The sequence below is a fragment of the Watersipora subatra genome, chromosome 9 (genome assembly GCF_963576615.1).
Source record: "Watersipora subatra chromosome 9, tzWatSuba1.1, whole genome shotgun sequence".
NCBI lineage: Eukaryota > Metazoa > Bryozoa > Gymnolaemata > Cheilostomatida > Watersiporidae > Watersipora > Watersipora subatra.
This window is the reverse complement of record NC_088716.1, coordinates 9,248,799-9,272,434: the sequence shown is the minus strand read 5'-3', so window position 1 is coordinate 9,272,434 and position 23,636 is coordinate 9,248,799. Positions and strand designations below refer to the sequence as shown.

The window sequence follows — 23,636 nt, the reverse complement described above, 5'->3', positions numbered from 1 at the left end:
AGTTTAAACTAACGTCATGTATTTAAAGATTGATTACCAAATAAAGACTGAATTCATTAATGATTTTTAAAATAGCATAAAAGTATATGAGTTTACACTATTACTTCTCTAAAAATGCTCACAGCAAATACAAACAATGATAAACAAACAATATTTAAATATTCTGCAATGAACATGGACGAGCATGGCAATATTTAAAGGTTCACTTTAAGCAGATTTCACGTTACAGTTATTTGGTATCAAAAGGTTCACCATGTTTTACTCTGCTGTGTTGTAGGTGCAAAATATGTGGAGATGTGATTACAAGCTCTTAAAAGCTCAAAAATGAACAGTCATCACGAATACGAGCATAGGTTAGAATTCCCTATTTTGATGACGTACTCACCATGGTTATTGTTTTGGGACGTGATGTTATCACGTGAAATGAAAGGCCGATAAAAGGCTCAATATACCGTAGGTCGTCTCGTAGCACTAGTTATGACAAAAACGTTGGGTTCTACCGGAAAGTCCTTATCAAATATAAATGCTCACTACTTTACAGTTTTGTTTCAGCTTGGTCTAATCATCTAGTCCGGAGATCTGCAAACTTTTCCATTCAAAGAGCCATTTAGACCCGCTTTCCGCTGGAAAGAACGCAGTGGGAGCCACAAACCCCTTTTGATATTTTAAATTAAAAAAAATATATATGTACATTAACTACTACACGTAACGTTTTTGTTTAGCTTATAATTATTTTATACCATGTTTACAACATAAAACTTAAAGGTGTGGCATGTATAATGGTATAACTGCTGAGAAAAAATTACACTTTTGCAAAGAACAATGGAATAACTAATAATGACTTGATCGTAGTGGGAAAATTTCTGTTGTTTATAAGGTTACTTTTAAGAAAAGTAGCAGCTTCATATTTAATTCAGTCCTTCTTTTAACAAAACGCCAAACTTAAATTCTAACTGCAGCAAATGTCATTCATGCAGCCATTTTTGCTCAAATTAGCCTTACGCATCAGTTCTGAAATGGCCTTTTTTCTCTCACCTCCCTCTGGATATTTTTGAGCAAAGGCTGCGTGTTTATTCTAAAAGCGTCTTGCGACATTTGACTAATTGTTTGCAAATTTCTCATTACATTTTAAGCAAACTGGTGAACCAGTCCCATCAGCAGTGAAAGCAAATGAATCAGCCCACGTAGGATTAAATGTTCTATTTTCCTCTGTCACTTTTCTTTTCTTAGTATTCGCCATAGTTTGCCTACCTGGAGTAAAAAAATCAAGAAGTGTCGTGCTGGCTGGTTTAATTTTTGCGGTTTTATTGGCGTATAAATAATGACGCATAACAAGCGACAATGTTTAATTTATCACCATACTCACAATTTTGTAAATTATATTACAAAATCTAGTGATAAAACATCTATATTTTTATGAATTACTCAGCATATGGTGAAAAAGGAAAAAAATCCAAAGTCAGAGGGAGCCGCAATGAGGGGATGACAGAGCCGCATGCGGTTCCGGAGCCGCGGGTTGCTGACCCCTGATCCAGTCATAATCTGATCATGTAACCCATATTTTCCGCCGAATGGCGCAAACAATTTCTGCAGCATTTTTCAACCATCACAGGTGATCAATAAGCTCCTCATGTTTATCTGAGGATGATATGCACCTCCTCGAGCTAAGGTTGAAAAATTAAACTGATTTTTAGGCTAGGTACAGTCATATACAGTCAGTATTGCAAACACTGACTGTATCTAGTCAAAGTATCAAAGTTACATTCACTGATGCAAACTGTAGTCCTCAGAGAATACATAAAACACAGTTTCAGTTTGCTTTGACCTTATTACTAAATGATAACCGCTGTTAGGTAACCATGGCAACATGTCCAGATGTTTAAAATTGGTTTAATCATATAAAACTCAGTATTTACAGAGTGAAAAGAAGTGATTGAAGAAGAAATGTCTGACCTTGATCTGTGGAAGAAGGTGAATGAGTCTAAATATAATTAGTAGATTTATGGCTTTAGCTACTTTGTCACTTGACACCAACACCACCTGTGCTACGTTGTCACTTGACACCACCACCACCTGTGCTACCTTGTCACTTGACACCAACACCACCTGTGTTACCTTGTCGCTTGACACCAACACCACCTGTGTTACCTTGTCACTTGACACCAACACCACCTGTGCTACCTTGTCACTTGACACCAACACCACCTAGCACACGCGAGTGTGCGTTTACTCCTCAATTTGTCGGAGTTGCTTCTACGCCAACAAAATCTTGTTTAATGTAAAATACAAAATGTTTGTAAAATGACAGTGTCAATGTTGTCACTGACACATGGACAGTAAAATGCTGCATGTGATGTTTATTTGCATATCTTGCAATGTTAATAGCACCAAAAATGCGAGCAAGTGGAATAGATACTGAGGCTGTATTTGATTGGCTAAAAAGGTGACCCATTCTGTATAGACGGACTTTGAGTTGGTTTGATGTATGGTTTTTCCAAAAACGTACTTCAAAACATAAATAGGCTAGAAAACATTTCAACTCCAACTTTCTAAGCGGGAACGCAACTCCAACAAATCATTCGGGTGTAAACACACCTTTAAATAAGCAAGTCTTACAAATGGTACAATTTCTCAGAAGAAGCACGTACTGCATAAGCTTACAGATGCTGCTCTACCATTTGCTAGCTAGCAAACACCCTGAAAACACTACTTATTGTTTCAGATTATGCCCAGATTTCCCAAAAAGATATCAGTAGTTTGTGCGTCACGTTTATAAGTGATAAATATGGCCTCATCAGCATCGGGTACTTAAAAAAAAGAAAGAATTTCAAGAAATACTTTTTGCATAGGGATGCTGAACATAGCGACCATCTTTTGGTGTATAAGGAGTGGTTGATATTTTTGCCTGTCACTTCATCACGCTTGGCTACGTGATCCTCGAAGTTTGTGTTTTAAAAATTAACTTAAAACATACTGAAAGAAAGTAATTTAACTTGAGGGGACAATTTGAGTTAAAGATGATGAATTCTTCAGATTATTGACAAACAAAATGAATGTAATGGAAAAAAATGAGAAACTGTTCAAGGGAAAACAACTCCATTGGCAAATCACAGAGGCACATTTTATTATTCTGTCAAAATGTCCATCCTAGAGATTTATTAAAGCGGTCATATTGTGAACAGCAACCTGTGCACTACATAAATGACTCTTTTCTGGTGTTTATGTAACCATAGCTACATGTAAGTGAGTAAGAATTCTTTGAATATAATGACTGAGTAGCCGGCCTTTGCTATGGTATTTGTGTAGATCAAGGGTTGGCAACCTTTAACACCGACAGAGCCATTTGAACCTGGCTTCCATAAAAACCCCAATGAGAGCCTCAAATACTTTTTGGCATCTAAACAAGGGAGAAACGCATCTATTAAAAAGAAAAAATTATGCAAACGCTTATTAGTGTTTTGATTACCCTTTAAAAGATGGGCTTTAGAAATAATACTGTATGTTATTTTTGGTGGAAATATTTTTCATTGTTATAGATTATAACGAAGGAAGTAGATAAAGATTTTTGAAAACGGTTAAAAGTGGACGTCAAATTTCTGGTTTAATGCCAGTAGTAAAAATTAATATGATTGGTTTATGCTGTTACTTGAAAAACGCATTTGTAAAAAAGCCAAATGTGGCTCCGGAGCAGCAGGTTGCCCACCCATGGAGTAGATGATAGCCATGACAAGTGAGATTGTTCACGTATGTCACTAAATGATCACATAAATACAATGTCTGGTTACTGCATAGTCAGATATCACTGACAGAGCAATTACTATGTGAACACATATTTAACTGATAAAGTAATTACTGTTTGGTCACATATGACTGAAAGAGTAACTACTGTGTGGTCACATATCACTGAAAGAGTAACTACTGTGTAGTCACATATCACTGATAGAGTAACTACTGTGTGGTCCCATATCACTGAAAGAGTAACTACTGTGTAGTCACACATCACTGATAGAGTAACTACTGTGTGGTCCCATATCACTGATAGAGCAACTACTGTGTGGTCCCATATCACTGATAGAGTAACTACTGTGTGGTCCCATATCACTGATAGAGTAACTACTGTGTGGTCCCATATCACTGATAGAGTAATTACTGTGTGGCCCCATATCACTGATAGAGTAACTACTGTGTGGTCCCATATCACTGATAGAGTAATTACTGTGTGGCCCCATATCACTGATAGAGTAACTACTGTGTGGTCCCATATCACTGATAGAGTAATTACTGTGTGGTCCCATATCACTGATAGAGTAACTACTGTGTGGTTCCATATCACTGATAGAGTAACTACTGTGTGGTCCCATATCACTGATAGAGTAATTACTGTGTGGTCCCATATCACTGATAGAGTAACTACTGTGTGGTCACATATCACTGATAGAGTAATTACTGTGTGGTCCCATATCACTGATAGAGTAACTACTGTGTGGTTCCATTTCACTGATAGAGTAACTACTGTGTGGTCCCATATCACTGATAGAGTAATTACTGTGTGGTCCCATATCACTGATAGAGTAACTACTGTGTGGTTCCATATCACTGAAAGAGTAACTACTGTGTGGTCACATATTACTGATAGAGTAACTACTGTGTGGTCCCATACCACTGATAGAGTAATTACTGTGTGGTCCCATATCACTGATAGAGTAACTACTGTGTGGTCCCATATCACTGATAGAGTAATTACTGTGTGGTCACATATCAATGATAGAGTAATGTAGAAGAGAACTAGTGTATGGATACAGGTAGGACTAAAGGAACGGTTACCACATACCCATTACTATAGATCATTTTTCAAATCTGTTCATGCAAACTTTTCTAGATGAGCGTATGGATTTCAAAGGACCTCAAGTTTTCTGGTTTCTATCTATGTGTGCTGTTGTCTATCCACACATGGATAGACAACTCCTTTTCAGAAGCTAAACATCAACTTGAATGTGCACTGGTGTTAGGATATTTTATAATCAGCATTTTCTCAGCTACGTAGTAGGCAGCAAAACAGGTTCATAACCTGCAGGAAAATTATAACATAGATGAAGAGAAAACAGTTGAGTAAGACATCTAAAATAGGAGTTGTCATACCTCATGTCTCTGAACTAGTTACACTATTTATTATGGACATAAATATTTAGTGGGTTAATATTTCTGTGAGCTTGTTAAACAGTTCAACTCACATTTACTCTTTGACTTTTACAATGTATGACAGGTAAATGCCGTAAACAACTTGTTTAGAAGTTGTCTAACGACACATGGTTAGACAACTCCTCTACAGACGCTAAACATCAACTTGAACATGCACTGTTGTTAGGATATAGCCAGAGATATATATATAAAGGGATATATAAAAGAAAGTAACAAATGCCTATATCGTGATCTGCAATAAAATGTGAGACTATTATGTATAGAACTGTATAAAGTTTTTACCTTCAAGCAGATGGTAGAAAGTATGGACATTTCTTTGCCAATACTTTCTACCATAGGGGTGAGAGAGACTTTACTACAACATGTTCAGTAAACAAGACTTTTGTGGTGCTACATAACAAATTCTAAATTTAGCTTCATGCTAGCTTTTCAAAAAATATTGTCTCGTCTTTCAAGACAAACATTTGCTCAGCATTTTCCTCGTATCTCAAATTTCTTGTACTTTGAGACACTTGTACATCGCGGTACGAGTGTATGCACAATTACTCAGCAATCCCCGAAGGTGGTCGAATGGCACAGCTGTTAGAGTGTTGGACTTGCAAGCCGAAAGTTAGAAGTTCAAAACGTTTTTATAGCAATCTTTTATCATACCTTCAGACAGACACCACTCTTATCATGGTAAAGATTACATTTTTGCTAGTATAGCAACCATAAAGCATTTCATTTGAGTTTCAACTACATCATTCATGTAGCTTGAGTTCACAGATCAGCATGATACGGGTGAAGATTTCAATGATATCTACCATGTAGATCTGAGATATATTACTTTATTTTAATCAATACATTCTCTGAGAAAATTAATAGTGATCAATTGTTTATTTATGTTACATTTACATGCATTTGGTAGATTGGACATCTTAGTACTTACATGTATAGATGAGTGTATGGATCCAAGAGATGTCATACTGGGTGCTGAACAAGACCTAAATGCAAAATGAAAACATCGCGAGTGAGCAACTCCAAGGCCTTTTGGTTGACACACATCAAATATATCAACAACTCCAAATTTTTAATTTCTGAAGCTTGTATACAAACGCTACTCTACTTGCGAACATTCGTGTTACAAACAACAATAGATACAATGTTCGCACAGAGATGCCGCAAGTTAGATGTTATATTGCATTCATTTGATGTATTTGCATCCATCATTCAAAATGATTGGTGAAAAGTGAAAGATTTCTAGCGATAGTGAAAGTGTGAAAATAAGGAAAGTCATTTCGTTTGAAATGAAAGTGGTAATAACAAAAAAGCTTGATGTTGGTAAAAAGATGGTGAGTGTTTCACATGCATATGACATGAATCGTTTGACTGTCAGTACGATTTACAAACAGAGACCGTATCATGGAGCGTGTGAATGGTGAACTGCCAGTGCATATGACATGAATCGTTTGAATGTCAGTACTATTTACAAACAGAGAGACTGTATCATGGAGCGTGTGAATGGTGAACTGCCAGTGCATATGACATGAATCGTTTGACTGTCAGTACTATTTACAAACAGAGAGACCGTATCGTGGAGCGTGTGAATGGTGAACTGCCAGTGCATATGACATGAATCGTTTGACTGTCAGTACTATTTACAAACAGAGAGACCGTATCATGGAGCGTGTGAATGGTGAACTGCCAGTGCATATGACATGAATTGTTTGACTGTCAGTACTATTTACAAACAGAGAGACCGTATCATGGAGCGTGTGAATGGTGAACTGCCAGTGCATATGACATGAATTGTTTGACTGTCAGTACTATTTACAAACAGAGAGACCGTATCATGGAGCGTGTGAATGGTGAACTGCCAGTGCATATGACATGAATTGTTTGACTGTCAGTACTATTTACAAACAGAGAGACCGTATCATGGAGCATGTGAATGGTGAACTTCCAGTGCATATGACATGAATTGTTTGACTGTCAGTACTATTTACAAACAGAGAGACCGTATCGTGGAGCGTGTGAATGGTGAACTGCCAGTGCATATGACATGAATTGTTTGACTGTCAGTACTATTTACAAACAGAGAGACCGTATCGTGGAGCGTGTGAATGGTGAACTTCCAGTGCATATGACATGAATTGTTTGACTGTCAGTACTATTTACAAACAGAGAGACCGTATCGTGGAGCGTGTGAATGGTGAACTTCCAGTGCATATGACATGAATTGTTTGACTGTCAGTACTATTTACAAACAGAGAGACCGTATCGTGGAGCGTGTGAATGGTGAACTGCCAGTGCATATGACATGAATTGTTTGACTGTCAGTACTATTTACAAACAGAGAGACCGTATCGTGGAGCGTGTGAATGGTGAACTGCCAGTGCATGTGACATGAATCGTTTGACTGTCAGTACTATTTACAAACAGAGAGACCGTATCATGGAGCGTGTGAATGGTGAACTGCCAGTGCATATGACATGAATTGTTTGACTGTCAGTACTATTTACAAACAGAGAGACCGTATCATGGAGCGTGTGAATGGTGAACTGCCAGTGCATATGACATGAATTGTTTGACTGTCAGTACTATTTACAAACAGAGAGACCGTATCATGGAGCGTGTGAATGGTGAACTTCCAGTGCATATGACATGAATTGTTTGACTGTCAGTACTATTTACAAACAGAGAGACTGTATCATGGAGCGTGTGAATGGTGAACTGCCAGTGCATATGACATGAATTGTTTGACTGTCAGTACTATTTACAAACAGAGAGACCGTATCATGGAGCGTGTGAATGGTGAACTGCCAGTGCATATGACATGAATCGTTTGACTGTCAGTACTATTTACAAACAGAGAGACCGTATCGTGGAGCGTGTGAATGGTGAACTGCCAGTGCATATGACATGAATTGTTTGACTGTCAGTACTATTTACAAACAGAGAGACCGTATCATGGAGCGTGTGAATGGTGAACTTCCAGTGCATATGACATGAATCGTTTGACTGTCAGTACTATTTACAAACAGAGAGACCGTATCGTGGAGCGTGTGAATGGTGAACAAGAAAAAAGGGAAGGTTTTGGGCGGAGAAACTTAAAGTTCTCTTTAAATGCAGTACAAACTAATATAGGTTAATTATACAAGTTTCAAACATACTAATATAATCCTTAAACATATGCTCCGTACACAATAGCGAACTTAGACAACTTACGAACCAATTCACGAACATTCGGAACAACGAACTTTCAGAATGTATGTCGTTCATAAGTTGGAAAGCATCTGTACACTTAGTATTGTGAAGAATATTTTACCAGCTAAAAGTAGCAACTATTATAAGGAATCAGGTCATTGAATGATGTACTCAATCACCTTATCAACTGCCCTCAGCTGCCACTCTAATCAAGCCTGAGTTCGATAGAAGACAAAAACTTTATTCTTAGCTCTCAAAGTTAGATACTTTTTGTCTGATCACAAAGCTACACATGTGTAATTTCTGTGGGATTGATAAAAACATGCAATAAATTGTAAAAATACTTTTTGGCAAGTGCTTCACTCCAAATTATAACCAAGTGTTCTGAGTCAGTAGAAGCAGTTTCACCAAGAGCTTAGAACCGCTATTCGGACACCTACAAATAGCTAGCTAGCATGAGATTATATACTTACAGATATAGCTATGACATTACTGAACACTACTGAGCAGCCAAAATAGCCAAAGAAACATTTGTAACCAGACTCTGTAACTTGTATGCGAATGTCCTTTCTGACAGCCATGGAATTGGAGACACCTGCAATGAAATGTTAAAAGGAGCAGTCCACCAGATTGAATCATTTTAAACCAATAAAACGTAACAACATAAGGCCTGGCCAAACGCCGATGCGTTGTTTAGTAATGAACATGCAGGTGGAGATAAAACCAAGGTGCCTGTGATTGACTGAAATTGAATGCTATAATGATCTCAATTCCATTTTATTCATTTTCAGCATCCAATATTGGTTTTCAAACAATTGCGGCAACAGGACTTCCCACAAAAACTAATTCTATGTGGATAATGACTAATTTGCTTGTAAAGTATATATGCAAGCAACAACTACAAGTTAAAACTCTTTATAAAACATTCCAGATAATTCTTTTGGCACTTAAATATGTTCATCACTATTTTTATAGCATGGTTTATAGCATGAACTTAGAGGTAAACTGCCAGCACAAAATATTATTGCATTACCAATAGCAGATAACATTACAGACTGGAATTTGAACAATATTTTTGCATAATGTTGACTAAATACCAGATTCTATTAACATTTTAAGTAGCAAAAATGAGCATAAAGATTCATGATTTTGACTGGAAACAGCTGCGACGCTGTAAAAAGCAGAGAATGTCGAAAAAATGGCCACCTTATGTCACAGCCAGGTATTTGAAATGTGAGTACTTTGGTCTCCAATACTGGCTTTTTTCCTATAAAGCCAAATCTCTGCTGAAAAACGAAATATCACCACTATGTTGGTACAAATAGATGTACTTCTAAAATGTTGTCAGTTAAACTTCAAGTAATTTTGTAATTGGTCATTTTTAAGTTCAACGTGTAATATCTTTTCTTTGAGCAAAATACAGCAATACAAATGGCTACACAGACACTTTTCCACAAATCGCTGATAATGCATGCTAAAACATAGACACCTTGATGATAGCCTACTTCCATGATGGCACCGGAGAATCAGACCAGGATCCTATGGGCTTCCCATAACTGATGCTAATTTATTTGTCAACACGACACGCGAGTGTAGCCTTAGAAATTACCGTGAAATCTCTATTTGAATGGAGCTGTATTTTTCAACCCTTCTCTATAGTGGCGTTAAAGTGGTGTTCAAATAAAGTTTTTACGGGATTTATGTGACATTGCCTGATAAGTGAATCAATACTCTATTGAAAGGCAAGTTCCACTTAATGGTTCACAATCAGCAGTTCACATGAATGGAAATATGTTTGTCCCATATAGTGACTCATTCATTTATGGCATGAACTTCAAGGTAAACTGACAGCACAAAATATTATTGCATTACCAATGGCTGATAACATCACAGACTGAAATTTGAACAATATTTTCATGTGAAGTTTGCTATCGAGTCAAATTATTAGAGAGCTTCTCACGTTCCAAAAAATCTCAAACCTGAACAAATTAAAGTGAGAAAATAGCAAACTCATCTGCTTCATCCTTCAATAAATTATCAAATGATTGTCAATCGAGGAGTAGATCTATTGCTCAATTGAAACATTTTGCATTCTTTTCGCCCAATTAACCATATTCCAAAACAATGCAGCTCATTGGTTGACTATCTTTTGTTGGTGTCACCGTATCAATGAGTGATAACTGTGGATACTAGATTATAATATGTTATTGTGAAGCGCCTTACTCCATATCTTACATGTAAGAAACTACAAGGTACTGCCTGCTTTTCCTTAGACATTGTTGTCATATGGCCCATGTTTCGCAACTACAGGTACCTGTTGAATCCAGTAAACCACCGCTCAGTCAGAACAACCACCAAATTCATTTGATCTTCCTGCCAGATCTCTCAACGCATGGCTGCCCTCCCCAAAGTGTTTGTTGCATGCAAATTAGAAATGAAGCTAGTGAAAGATTTTGTCGCACATAAATGATATGGGACTCCAAGTGTGACTGTGTAGGCTCAATGACTTTGTAATAACTCAATGACATTGTAATAACTCAATGGCTTTGTAATGCTAAGGGCTCTCAAGCTGATTGTTTGCTGCATACAAATTGCTGAACAATTATGTTCTTTTCATATAACAAAACAAACGGCTCCAGCTGTGTTACACAGAATGTTATAACTTAATAGTAGCAGGAGTAGGACTACATAATCTCTTACATGATTGACAGCTACATTTTTATGTATCAGCAAAATCTCATAAAAGCCTCCTATTTTATATATCATTTATATATAAGTCGTATGGCAATGCGGTCTAAGTAGCGGGAAAACAGGTTCCAATATGCCTAAAGCTACTGAATTTGTAATCGGATGAATTCTATAAGTTCCCTGTTGGTGCTGCTCACAGGTTTTTTGTGGAAATACCAGTTTCGTCATTTCTATTAGGTTTTTCATGCTTTTTTCCATAGCCGTTTTTCCTAACTGTTATTTTTTGGCAGCTGGTTGTTATTAAGCAATAGTTAGCAGCCTACACGCCTGCTGCTCATGAACAGTTTACCTTTATAATAGTAGGTTATAGATAATATGTGTATTACATGTAAATGTAGCAGAACTTGTTGAATCCACTCTTTGGCGCTTTGAGGAGACTATGTAGCTTATGTAACCTCTCATAGTCTATAACTGATCATTGCATGATCAGTTATAGACTATGTAACCTCTCCTCAGTCTTGCTATCATTACTATAAACTTACTTTTGTTATGGGTGTTGATGATAGCTTGGTCGAGTATTTTTCATTGTTTCCTTGCTAGCTAACTTCATTCAATGATGTCTCGAAGTTTTGGTGACTTTTCCCACAGGCAGCAGACATCTGGTCTGCAAGGCGTCTGGCTGGCACGTGGCCTTCAATGTTGAGAATGATTGGAAGTTAGCAAAAATCCCAAAGTTGTACCTTGAGCCGCGACAGGAAGATGAGGGGCTTTGAGGTATGAGAAGTACAGAGAGAATAGAAAAAGATTTTCATCTAGTACAATATCCCATAATACACCTGAATATGACACTAATGGCCTCAAGAAACCTGCAAAAGGCTCACAAGGAAAAGGTTAGAATATAGTAAAATACATCATTGGTGATGCTATGGGATATCCCATTTGACATGTTGGAGCTTGTGATGGATTGTGAAGTGGGTTTGTGTGATATATAGACAACGTTGGAGCAGTGACAGTAAGTATAACGTTGACACTTTGACTATATTGACAAGGTGACAGCTAAGAACTGGTGTCATAAAGAAGCAATGGTAGACTATGTTACACATGGATTACAGAATAAGGCAGCTTTCTTTATTTAACTCGTACTTGAAGATTTGAAATCACCATTCTGAATGTGAGTTTACAGGGTACTAGCAGGTAGTAGCAGGTACTAGCGCATACTAGCAGGTACTAGCACGTACTAGCAGGTACTAGGACCCTAGCAGTCTCGTGTGTTCTGAGAGATTGTCAGGTGGGCTGATAAATCACAGGGAACAACCATTTGCACAATCAAGAAATGACACTCGGCGGTTGATTGGGGCAGGTGTTATAGTCATGGTCTGCGAAGCTGGGAGTTCCAAGTTCGAGCCCTGTTGAAAACAATCTTCTATCCAACCTCTAACCCTGGCCAAAGATAATTGATGATCAACACCTGTGTTATATTTGTAAATATAATACGTGTACCTACATGTAGGTTTGACTGTCTGATGGCACACCGAAACAGGTGTTATGTGACTTGTTGAAGCAGAGGCGATGTGTCACCTAAATGAAGATGCAATGTGACAACCAAATGAGGTTGTGACAAGTCGTAGGTGTGACACGGCGTTCAGGTGCAGGCAGAACTTGGCACATGGTTGGAGGTGTTACAATTACTATATGTTTCCATGAAGTTGTGCACCTGTTTGCGGATTAATGCAGGCACTTTGTTAAAAAATAAGATTTCTACGCCAGATCTATATGCAACGCATCTAGATCGAAATAAGAATGACTGAAGGGTGAAAAATGTTTAAAACGGAATAGCTTGCACGGCATCTCTTTGCGAATCATTTACAAACTTGTACCGTTTTCATCTTTCATAATTAGAAAACAATTCAGTAAAAACTTGAGAGTAATAAAACTCGCTTGACTCGTGGATTTTTGCCGTTTTAATTTTGGTGATGATGAGAAATTTACAGGATTTACGTCATAGAAACATAGAGCATGACATCCATGTACAGGTGTGACTAGCATTTATTATGACTTGTAGGTGGTCCAAGTAGGTGTGACCAGCGTTTATTATGACTTGTAGGTGGTCCAAGTAGGTGTGACCAGCGTTTATTATGACTTGTAGGTGGTCCAAGTAGGTGTGACCAGCGTTTATTATGACTTGTAGGTGGTCCAAGTAGGTGTGACCAGCGTTTATTATGACTTGTAAGTGGTCCAAGCAGTGACCAGCGTTTATTATGACTTGTACGTGGTCCAAGTAGGTGTAACCAGCATTCATTATGACTTGTAAGTGGTCCAAGTAGTGTGCGGCACGCCGAGCTGCTTCTCTCTCTCTCAAGTAGCTGGCCTAGATGACTGTGGAACGCACATGTACATGCGATGCGGATCTATTGTTGAGAAAATGGAGGTATGCGCTTGTTTAGTTGCCAAAAGACACAGTCGAGCCCATTCTGTTGATGTGACATGCGGCTACCAGTTCAATTTCCTTGAGCTCGCTCCCAGAAGTAAGGCGTTTTCGAGGGCTAATAGGCTCGTACTATGTTACTGTGATGCAACTGGAGAAGATTTCTTTTTACTCACTCAAATGTGTCTACGCAGCTGGATGAGGAGAATGAGTGCAGAGTGTTTTTCGTGCTAATTAAATGCAAGTTTTCACACATGAGTGATTCAATCACCGTTTCCATAATGCGGTTACTCAGCTAGTTTGTATCATCTGCAAAATGCCAAAAATTCACAAGTCGAGTAAGTTTTGTTACTCACAAATTTTTCATGCTTGGGAAGGATGGAGACGGGTCTGACGAATAATGCGTAAGCTATTCCATTTTAAACATTTTCCACAATTCAGTCCTTCTTAGTTCAACTTGAGCAGTTCCGAATGCACTCCCTATGACGAAGAAATCCTTGTCATTTTTAACGAAGCACTCGAGTTAATCCGCATCATGCCAATGTCCTTTGAAATATCACCTAGTAACTCAATGTGCAGACAACTCCAAATCCATGCAATGGAAACATAGTGACTGTCACATCGTGTGAATAGTTGATGGTGCATCTGGTGATGTTTGGTTATCTAATTGCATCCTAACAAGCATACCTGATAAATGAATTAATTGGAATAGTCATTCTGAGGCTCTTTTCCATTTCAAGCTAATAATGCTTGGTTTTCACATACAAATATTATCTCATATTATTATCAACTATTATTATTCACTGTTTTTGGTTATAATATAGAAGACAATGGAGCTCCAGGGCTTACACAACCATGTACTTTTCACACCTTATTTAGAGTTGCAGTATTAAAATTGTTTTAACAACTAGCATGTTTAATGCAGAATTCTTAGACGTTGACTTGCAACAAAATTCACATTACAGTTATTTGATATCAAAAGATTCACCATGTCTTACTCTGCTGTGTTGTAGGTGCAAACTATATGGAAATGTGATTACAAGCTCTTAAAAGCTCAAAAATGAACAGTTAATTGAAGGCATGACAAAAACTGTTTTCACTTTCATGCAACTTCATTCGTCAAAATATTTTCACAAATACACTTCAGGTGTTCAATAAAACTATGTCTATTGTACTTACTCGTCTATTTCATCATCATTGTAATGCTGTCACTTTTAGCACTGATATCTCAAAACTTACCATAAAAATTCGTTAAATTTTTTAACCTTAGCTCGAAGGAGTGCATATCATCCTCTGATAAACATGATGAGCCTGTTGGTCTCCTGTGATAGTCAAAAAATGATGCAGAAACTGTTCGTGCCATTTGACAGGAAGTATGGGTCACATGATCAGATTACGACTACCTGGTAGATGATTAGACCGGTCAGGTATAATTGCAGTGGCTCAAAACCTGGTCAGTTTCTGGGTCGTTTTGTAGAGGTGGAGCTTAATCCGGAAATACAAATGTTTTGTCGGCACTAAGCGACGAGGTTTTAAGCAAGTGCCAATGTTTAGTCGGTTAGAAATTGAGTCTGTAATATTTTTATTTTTTGTAACAAAATAAAGCATAAACATCGTTTTAGGCAAATCTTTAATCAAAAATATGAGATCTTTCATCAAACTAGCATAACGTATTCACATAGTTGTTTATCGTAGTTTTGTCGTGTTAAGACGAAATAGTAACATGCTCACGAAACGGAAAAAATTCTTCTCAAAAATACATCATTAATTATTCTGTATTCGTTTATACAGTGTGTATGAAAAATATCTTACATACGTTGCAATATGATTGCACTTACATGTATGTAACACGGTATTACATAAGTTATTGAATATTTGTGATTATGTTGTTGTATGGAAATACTTCGAAAACAAGATACCAGCAGGGAATGTAAAGAGACATTAAAATATTCTCTAATTTTAAGATGTCAGAATTAGAAAACATCAACCTTGGAAACTGCTGCGTCAACACCACGTCAACACCGCCAAAGGAATTTGGAATACAATTACACCTACCAACCATGACCAAGCACAACCAAAGATAACTGAGCTTACCCTGAGTCAGCACTTTTCCTTTACATAACACAGCGCCAATCAATGTTATGCAATTCCAATTTCAAGATACAGATATAGCGCTAATCAGATGACGGCTCAGAGACAGCGTTCCCTCCAGTAGACTTACTCCTACAACACAAAGATATAATACGAACATTATACGTACCGTCCTCAGGCTATCCTGAATGCCTATAAAAGCTAACAATTTCTAGTAGCTCATCCTCTTTTGACAGTGACACTTGTAGACGTACAAGACGAGCTTAAGGGCATTTACAGCGCGCTGTTGGCGTAAGAGACTATCTTTACTAAGTTCTGTTGCCTGCTTTCTATCTTATATTCTAGAATTTTGCTACTTGTGTATTAGGCTTTGGTTCATAATAATAAAAGATATTTTGATTGCTATACCAACATCTGAGAGTTAGCATAGTTGAGGCTTGCACAAAGACCTGGGTCAGGTACCATACTCACGCTCTTTGCAACCATTGAATAAGCGAGGCTGCTTGCCTAGCCTAATTAACCACAACAAGCATAGTTTAGATTGAAGTAGAACTTGTGGTTATTAATCATTGATGTTAGTGTGGTATTCAAGTAAGTCAAATTACCTGAAAAACCATATAACAATGTTCTAATCAAATAAAATGCACATTGAAACAATTGTCTACTTTGCTACCATTCTGAGAGCTAAAGAAGATTCTATTTTAGTGTAACTATTTATGTTAGCGTATCGTAAGACAAAGATTGTGAAAGGGCAACAGAAGACATTAGTCTATCTTATTTTTACTGCAAACACCGACTTCTCCAACAACTAACTTTATTTAGATTTTAAACATGACCGCACTCTGTAGGTATTCATTTGTCAATTTGCTTATATATTTATTATTTATGTACAGTATTGTGTGACCACAAAAATTTTCTCGATTTGTTGGGCAAAAAATATTTTCTTACTGTTGGCATGATGATGTATTTTCTTGCTCCAACATAAATAATGCATGTGGCAATTGTTGTGCATCATTGTTAGCAGCTTTCCCTTACCTCCACAAGCACAATGTAGCCAATTCTGGAAAATCAGAGGGCAGCACACACAAAACCTTTAGCATGATGTATGTCTATTGGCATTGCTGACGTTGTACAACATACATTGTTTGAAAAGTCGATGCGCAATGACAAAATGTCTGGTGATCGACCACTGGAACAATGATGGGAAGTAGGTTGTTTCAGTTATCGGACGAATCTACCATGATAAATTGAAAAGTTTAATAATTTTACTTTATTTGATATAAAAAAAAATGTTGCACATAACTTAATTACTACCACATCAGCACCAAAGCCATAAAAGGCCTTTAACAAGCACAAATGAGAACAGAATAACACAGTAGAAAAGGGCTACATATACTACATGTAGATATGTGAAAATAAGTGAATATAAGTCTGTGTTATTTTTTAAAAAATCAGTGTCGAAAATCCTGAATGTTTTATGTATGCAGGTATGTTTTAATTTGATCAATATATTCACTCAAAATTGAGCACAGTACAAGCTGAAACAGTTCGAGTTTTTGCATATAAAAGTATTCCCATCTAGAACAAGTTTGTTCTCTATGGCTGCAGATGAATTGGCAATGAGGTGGAGGGCACGCCAGATGCCCTCTGGCGTGCCTTCCCTTCATTGCCAGTTCACCCACAGCTATAGGGAACAAACTTGTTCTATGCCTATCTAGATATTGCATGTATTAGAAAGCCTCAGGAAGTATTTACGCTCTGTCATTTCTTACTCCCTGCAAACTCCTCTTGGAGATCCTTGATCTAAAATAAAAACAATCATAGCATGTGTATTTACATCTCCTTGAACTTGTAAAGTACTGTGAATGCAGTATTCAAGTGGCCTTATTTGCGACGATTTTTGACTTTGACAGGAATATTATTTGTTAATTTAATGAAGTAGATTGGAAAGTTACATTGGACATTGTGATTAGCTGGAAGTTAATTTGGCGATCTCAAAGAACCGGGCAAATCTGTATTTGTTAGTTCCTGACTTTATTACTGTTTTTACAGTAGTTTTATTAGTTCCTGGCTTCATATATCTTCTCCGATCCTACATTGCTCAACCGACTTAGCCCATAGAGTTAACTTGTAGAAAACAACAGCAACATTAGTCCAAGTACTCAGTCTACGAATCGGATGGTGTTGTGGCACCTTGTTATCAATTTCTCAAAGAGTTGATAACAACTCTAGAGATGCTCCTAAATCCTGATTAGAGATTTGCAAATCACATTAAATCACCAATCATGAGATTGGCATCAAAGCACCATAACAATGGATTACCCAGCTTGTAAATTAAATCAAAACCATCAATTACATAGTGGATGATGGTTTTAATTTCATTTTATTTGAAAGCTGAGCAGTCACCCTTCTAAGTAATTTGATTTGGAGCAAAACGCATGCCAGCGATTTGATATGCTTTACAAATCTGGAATCAAAGGTTTGGGAGCATCGCTGCACAACTCTCTCCAATTCAGACACTGAACACTCACACTAAAGTGACACGAAAGCATCATGCAACAGGGTTCTAATTTTAAAACTGAGTTACTGAATATTACCACTCACCAGACTGTTAGGTATGAAAGTAACATCAGGTGTCTGAGTTACATCTATAATGCTGTCGTTTGTGGCGTTTCGTAGATGCTCCCCACATCTATGGAAGCTCGCATAGCCTCTGCTCTTACTCCTACCCGTCCTGAGCAAGCACTGCATTTCCTCCTTATCTTGAGCTATAAATCAGAATGCTCGAGGCATTGAACGTTTGGCTGGGTGTGAACAGGCAACATAACAGATATCGCAGATGACAGCAAATAATTTGTTTCTGAAACCTAATCCTGCCTACACAAGGGGTGCTTCTGCATTATCCTACTATAACTTCACGTTTTTCTAGCTACTAATCTAGGGCTATAAATGGCTTGAAGTTCCGCCTACCAATGAAATTCCACATTTAACCATAATTAATATTGCACGATTTGCCTAAAATTTTATTGCTGGTTATGTGAGTGAGTACCTCCGTGTTACTATCAGATGTATTGTCTTGAGGATGCGGTCTCTTTGTTGGATTCTGTGACTAAAAATGTAAACAATACATAAATTATGTATATCGACACCATGTGACAACATATATGAATTTACGCACATGTATAGCATATTTATATTTGTGGGCACAATCTAACTAAATTCAAATTGGCAAAAGAGTCCAAACAAAGGCCTTGTTGACAGGGCTCCAAAATAAGCATTCATTTTATCTTGCTTTTAATGATTGTTTTTGCAAATTTTAGGTGTGAAATATTAAATGTAAAATAAAATGTTACATCCAAGTTTAACCAAAAGTGTGAACTGCGATATAGTACTATCTGGCGCATGTGTGAGGCCTCGGGATGAGAATTTCTCAAGAAAAATTAGACAGATTGCCGTAAACTTCACTGGCTATTGGGTCAAGGATATGGTTTCTGAGCATTCCAATCAAGTCCTTGTTTCTTTGCAATTCTACCAAATTTCTATGAGAGTGTAGATGAATTAAAATAAGAGAAAATGTTTTTGAACTTTGATGTACTGTAAGACCGAAAGCAAAGTATCGAATACAGCTTAGACATGTCGCAACCCTCACAGTAGTGTAGACTTAGATTTACTGCATTCTCTGATTTCGGGCTTACAAGAATATAAATGTGCATGCGTGCTTTTGTTACAAGATAGCTATTTCAGAAATAAGACAAATTAAAATCCATAAAAGTAATAGATATTATTTATCATCTCTATGTAAAATCCATACTATACTATCTGCGCATTTGCAAAGACATGGAAGGATAGCCCTGTCTAAATATATTGGACATACAATGACCGAGTTTTGCTGTTCAAAAATATCCCTTATAACAGGCTGAGTAAAATATTCTTGGTGTACCGGTAACTTACCCTCCGCTGTTCTTTGTACTTTTCCTTCTGGGTTTGCTGTCTTTCAGGGCCGTACATACAGCCATACTCTTTTTCTTCGTCATACTCTTTTTCTTCGCCATACTTAAATAGCCTTGACTGTCATGAATGACGTTCTCGCCTCTCCAAATATCTTCACCTTGCTAAATTAGAGCAGATAAAATTTTAAAATTAAGAAACATGGTACAGATCTTTTAGATTCATTGGCTGAAGACGTTGTAGGTTTTTAGCTTTACTTGATTGCTAACACTCAATTGAGAACTAACTGCTGCATGTATATGATGCTTGATACATTTATTGCTTGCTACTATTGACATGTACTTCTATTGCACAACAACCAAGCATAGGCCTACATTTTACAATCAAGGTTACACTTCACAATCAAGGTTACACTAAAATATCCGAGGTATAAAATGTTCATTTTCAACACAAGATCACAAATTAGGCAGTGGAGAAAAAGTGCTTTAAGGATATGAGATTACCTTCAAAAAGTCTTTCATGCTTGTTGAATATGCCGTCCTCATGGTATGTGTAAAACTTGTTGCCATATTCGATTTCATGGGCTTTGATGGCTTTCTCAGGCTCGTCTAACAATGAGGCAAGAAGGAGCGGCATAATGCTTAAATGCACTGCAATTAAAAAATATATTTGGTAGGCCCTCAGGCTCCTCGTAGAAGTTGACTGTCGTCAGCGATCATGTCATTCAGCTATCGAGGCTTCGATAACCTACCGACACGATTGCTGACTACAGGCACGGGAGGCCTGTAGGTAGGCCAATATAGAAGATGAAATGACAAATACAAAAAGTCAGTTATGAATACATGATGACCCACTGAGGTCTTCTTTTAGGGTTGAAGCAATATGAATATGCAGTGCATTTCAATTAATTTTTTAAGACAAATCGCAAGCAGTAAGCGACTCTGACTACTGAAGACTACTGATCACAGGCAGGCTGTCTAGTCCAAAAATATAACTGCCCTGCATTGCAGGAGACTACAAAAACTTGTTTTACCTTGCCTCCTCTCCTACACTTTTTGTGAACCAAACAGATGAGATACAGTCTAGGCCTGGCGGTGCTACTGACAACGCACCATTGTAGTAACAAGCTCAAATAAAATTTGAGATACACAAATAAATGGTTGTTCCTTAGGTAGCTACTACATACTGTCGCTGTTTCAAAATGTGCTACAGTTGAGACTTGGTAGTAATATAAAGTTAATTGTTAAAAAAGTGTGTGCTTGCAGCAAATACAGTAAAGATAAGAAACTGATGTCTGCTGTTGCCTTCATTTTTACAATCAATGCCTAACGAGATGCTAATACTAGTATTTACAGTGAAGTAAAATAGAATCATTTTAGGCTCTCAGAATGGCCCAGAATGGTAACAAAGTGGACAACCGTTTTAATGTGCATTTTATTTGTTCAGAACACAATCGTAACTTTTCAATATTTTATGTAATACCGCTTTACAAAAGTGTATTCATATTAAAAAATATAAAACTACTTTTCAAATATAAACGAATACAGAATAATTAATGGTGTATTTTTGAGAAGATTTTTTCCGTTTCGTGAGCGTGTTACTATTTATTCTTAACAAGAAAAAACTACGATAAACAGCTATGCAAATACTTTATGTTATTTTGCTAAAAAGAACTTAAATTTGTAATTAAAAATTTGCTTGGAAAAGATGCTTACGTGATATTTTGTTAAACAAAAAGATAACTACTCGATTTCTCAACAACTAAACGTTTGCAGTGGTTCGACTAACTTTAAAGCTTTTGTATTTCCGGATTAAGCTCCACCCCTACAAAACGACCCAGAAACTGACCAGGTTTTGAGCCACTGCAATTATACCTGACCGATTAGACCAGACTGAAACGAAACTGTAAAGTAGTGAGCATCTATACTTAATACGGGTTTACTGGTAGAACCCGAAGTGTTTGTCATAAATTAGTGCCATGAGACGTTTTATAGTGAACTTTTTATTGGCCTTTAATTTCACGCAATAAAATCACGTGTCAAAACAATAACCACAATGTTTGAGTACTCATCGCCGTAAAGAGATTCCAAGCTATGGCGTTTTCGTGATGGGTGCGATTAACTTGAGCTTTTAAGAGCTTGTAATCACATTTCCACATATTTTCCACCTACAACACAGCAGAGTAAGACATGGTGAACTTTTTGATACCAAATAACTGTAATGTGAACTTTGTTGCAAGTCAACCTTCAACTCCAAACTCTGAATCACAAACTAGTATTTTTAACCTTTTCTAGTTTACATCGTGTAATGGAAATTCCAGAACGCAATACAGCTAGCTAATAACGTTGATTGATACATGACCAGAATTATTATTCTCATTGAGTAGTGTTCAGTTTTAGATAACCTTACTGACCTAATGACCTTGCTGGGCTGTCTATGATTAGTTTTTGCTATTTTTGTCCTGAAAGCGTTATTGAAGGCTGCTAATATTCAATATTGAATATTAGCAGCCTGGCTGTTAATATTCAATATTGTTTTGTTACTTGCCCTACAAATCTGTGTATGTCTATCTACTGTCTTCATACGTGTGGCTGGATGGGTGTCACATTGTCACTCTAAAGAACCTTGCTTCACACTCTCTAGATTGTTGCGTAGTAGTACAGGGCACTTGATCTGTGAACAAACTAGCGTTTGCTTCTTGGTAAGGAAACGAAGCTGTCGTCAGAGTGTTCCCTTTTGAGTTGTGGCCCTTTTGGGGCACTGGAGTTAATCACTGATGTTTTCTGTGGCAGCTGATGCTCCTTTTTCGATGTTCCAGCTCTGCCTTTCCTCTTAAGCAGAGGTACTTGGTCAATACAGGAACTACCATGCTTTCATCTTCTGCTAGAATGCTCAATTGATCTCTGCAGCATTATTGAATGCTGGAGGAATCAATGCTGCAGATTTTTGACAAAATTTAGTTCTGATAGATTTACAACAATTTTTCTGAGTAAACCACATCTTAACAAAGTACCGGGAAGTGTATTCTTTAGCTTAAGATCTTTAATGTTTAAGAACCAGAACGGTACTGGGAGTAGTAGATTTGAAAGCATGAGAAAGCATCTGCCGCACACAGAGACTCATATCAGTGCTGAAGGGGAGAGCAATCTCTCAACAGGAAATAAGCTGAATCCTTCAAGCAAGCTTCACTCTTGATTCAACATACATATTTTCACTGTGATTGGTTACAGCAGTATATCTTCACTGTGATTGGTTGGTTATACTGTAAGATATACTGTTATGCAGTGCCACTGTACTGCGATGTGTTTTAACTATGCTAATGAAAAAGCTAATGTTGTGACTATGTTACCATATACCTCGTACATAGTATAGAAGTAAATAACGAAAGGCATTGTAGTGTATTTTGAGGTAATTTTATTTCAGTATCTAAACAATGCAATAAAATAATATTAAAATAGATATTTTAAATATTTATTGACAAGAACTATTATAATATAAACGTGTGTGAGACTGTACAGCTGAAAACAAGAATATTTCTCAATTTTTTTTCGAAGGTAAAAGATGTGAAAAACACTTCGTCAAGTCTGTGAGACATTCAGCAGGATTCTTAGTTATCGTTAAACTATGAATACAAATTTCCCTTAATCCTTAACATGGTATTGACCAATAAAACCAATTTAAAAAAATCAAACATGAAACTGAGATGGTGACTGACGATATAAGCCATCTCACGACGTCAACGTGACCCTGCGACGAGATGGATTTGGAGTGTTGTCAGTTGGCAGCATATGTAATACCAACCGACGCAAATACTTTGAACTACAGCTGAGCACACTGGAGCTATCATCTATAGAATTTCGACATGCTGGGCATTGCACATTTCGATGCACGAAGGGGTGCGCATAAAGGGGTGCGCATAAAGATGTGAGCATGAAGGGGTGCGCATAAAGGGGTGCACAAAGATTGATCATCAGCGATTATCGTACAAAATAATTTTGCCCTCATATCTGTAATAATAATAACCAGTAATAATAATACTAATCAGTGATAATGATAAACAACAAGTTTGAATAGTAAGGACGATGTCGGAGGCACTGAG

The 23,636-nt window shown here is 37.2% G+C and overlaps 1 pseudogene; it reads right to left on the bottom strand.

The window, feature by feature from the left end:
• Window positions 1–5,419: 5,419 nt before the first annotated feature.
• The window catches only part of LOC137404761 (two pore channel protein 2-like), a 272,314-nt pseudogene continuing 254,097 nt past the window's right edge, over window positions 5,420–23,636 (bottom strand).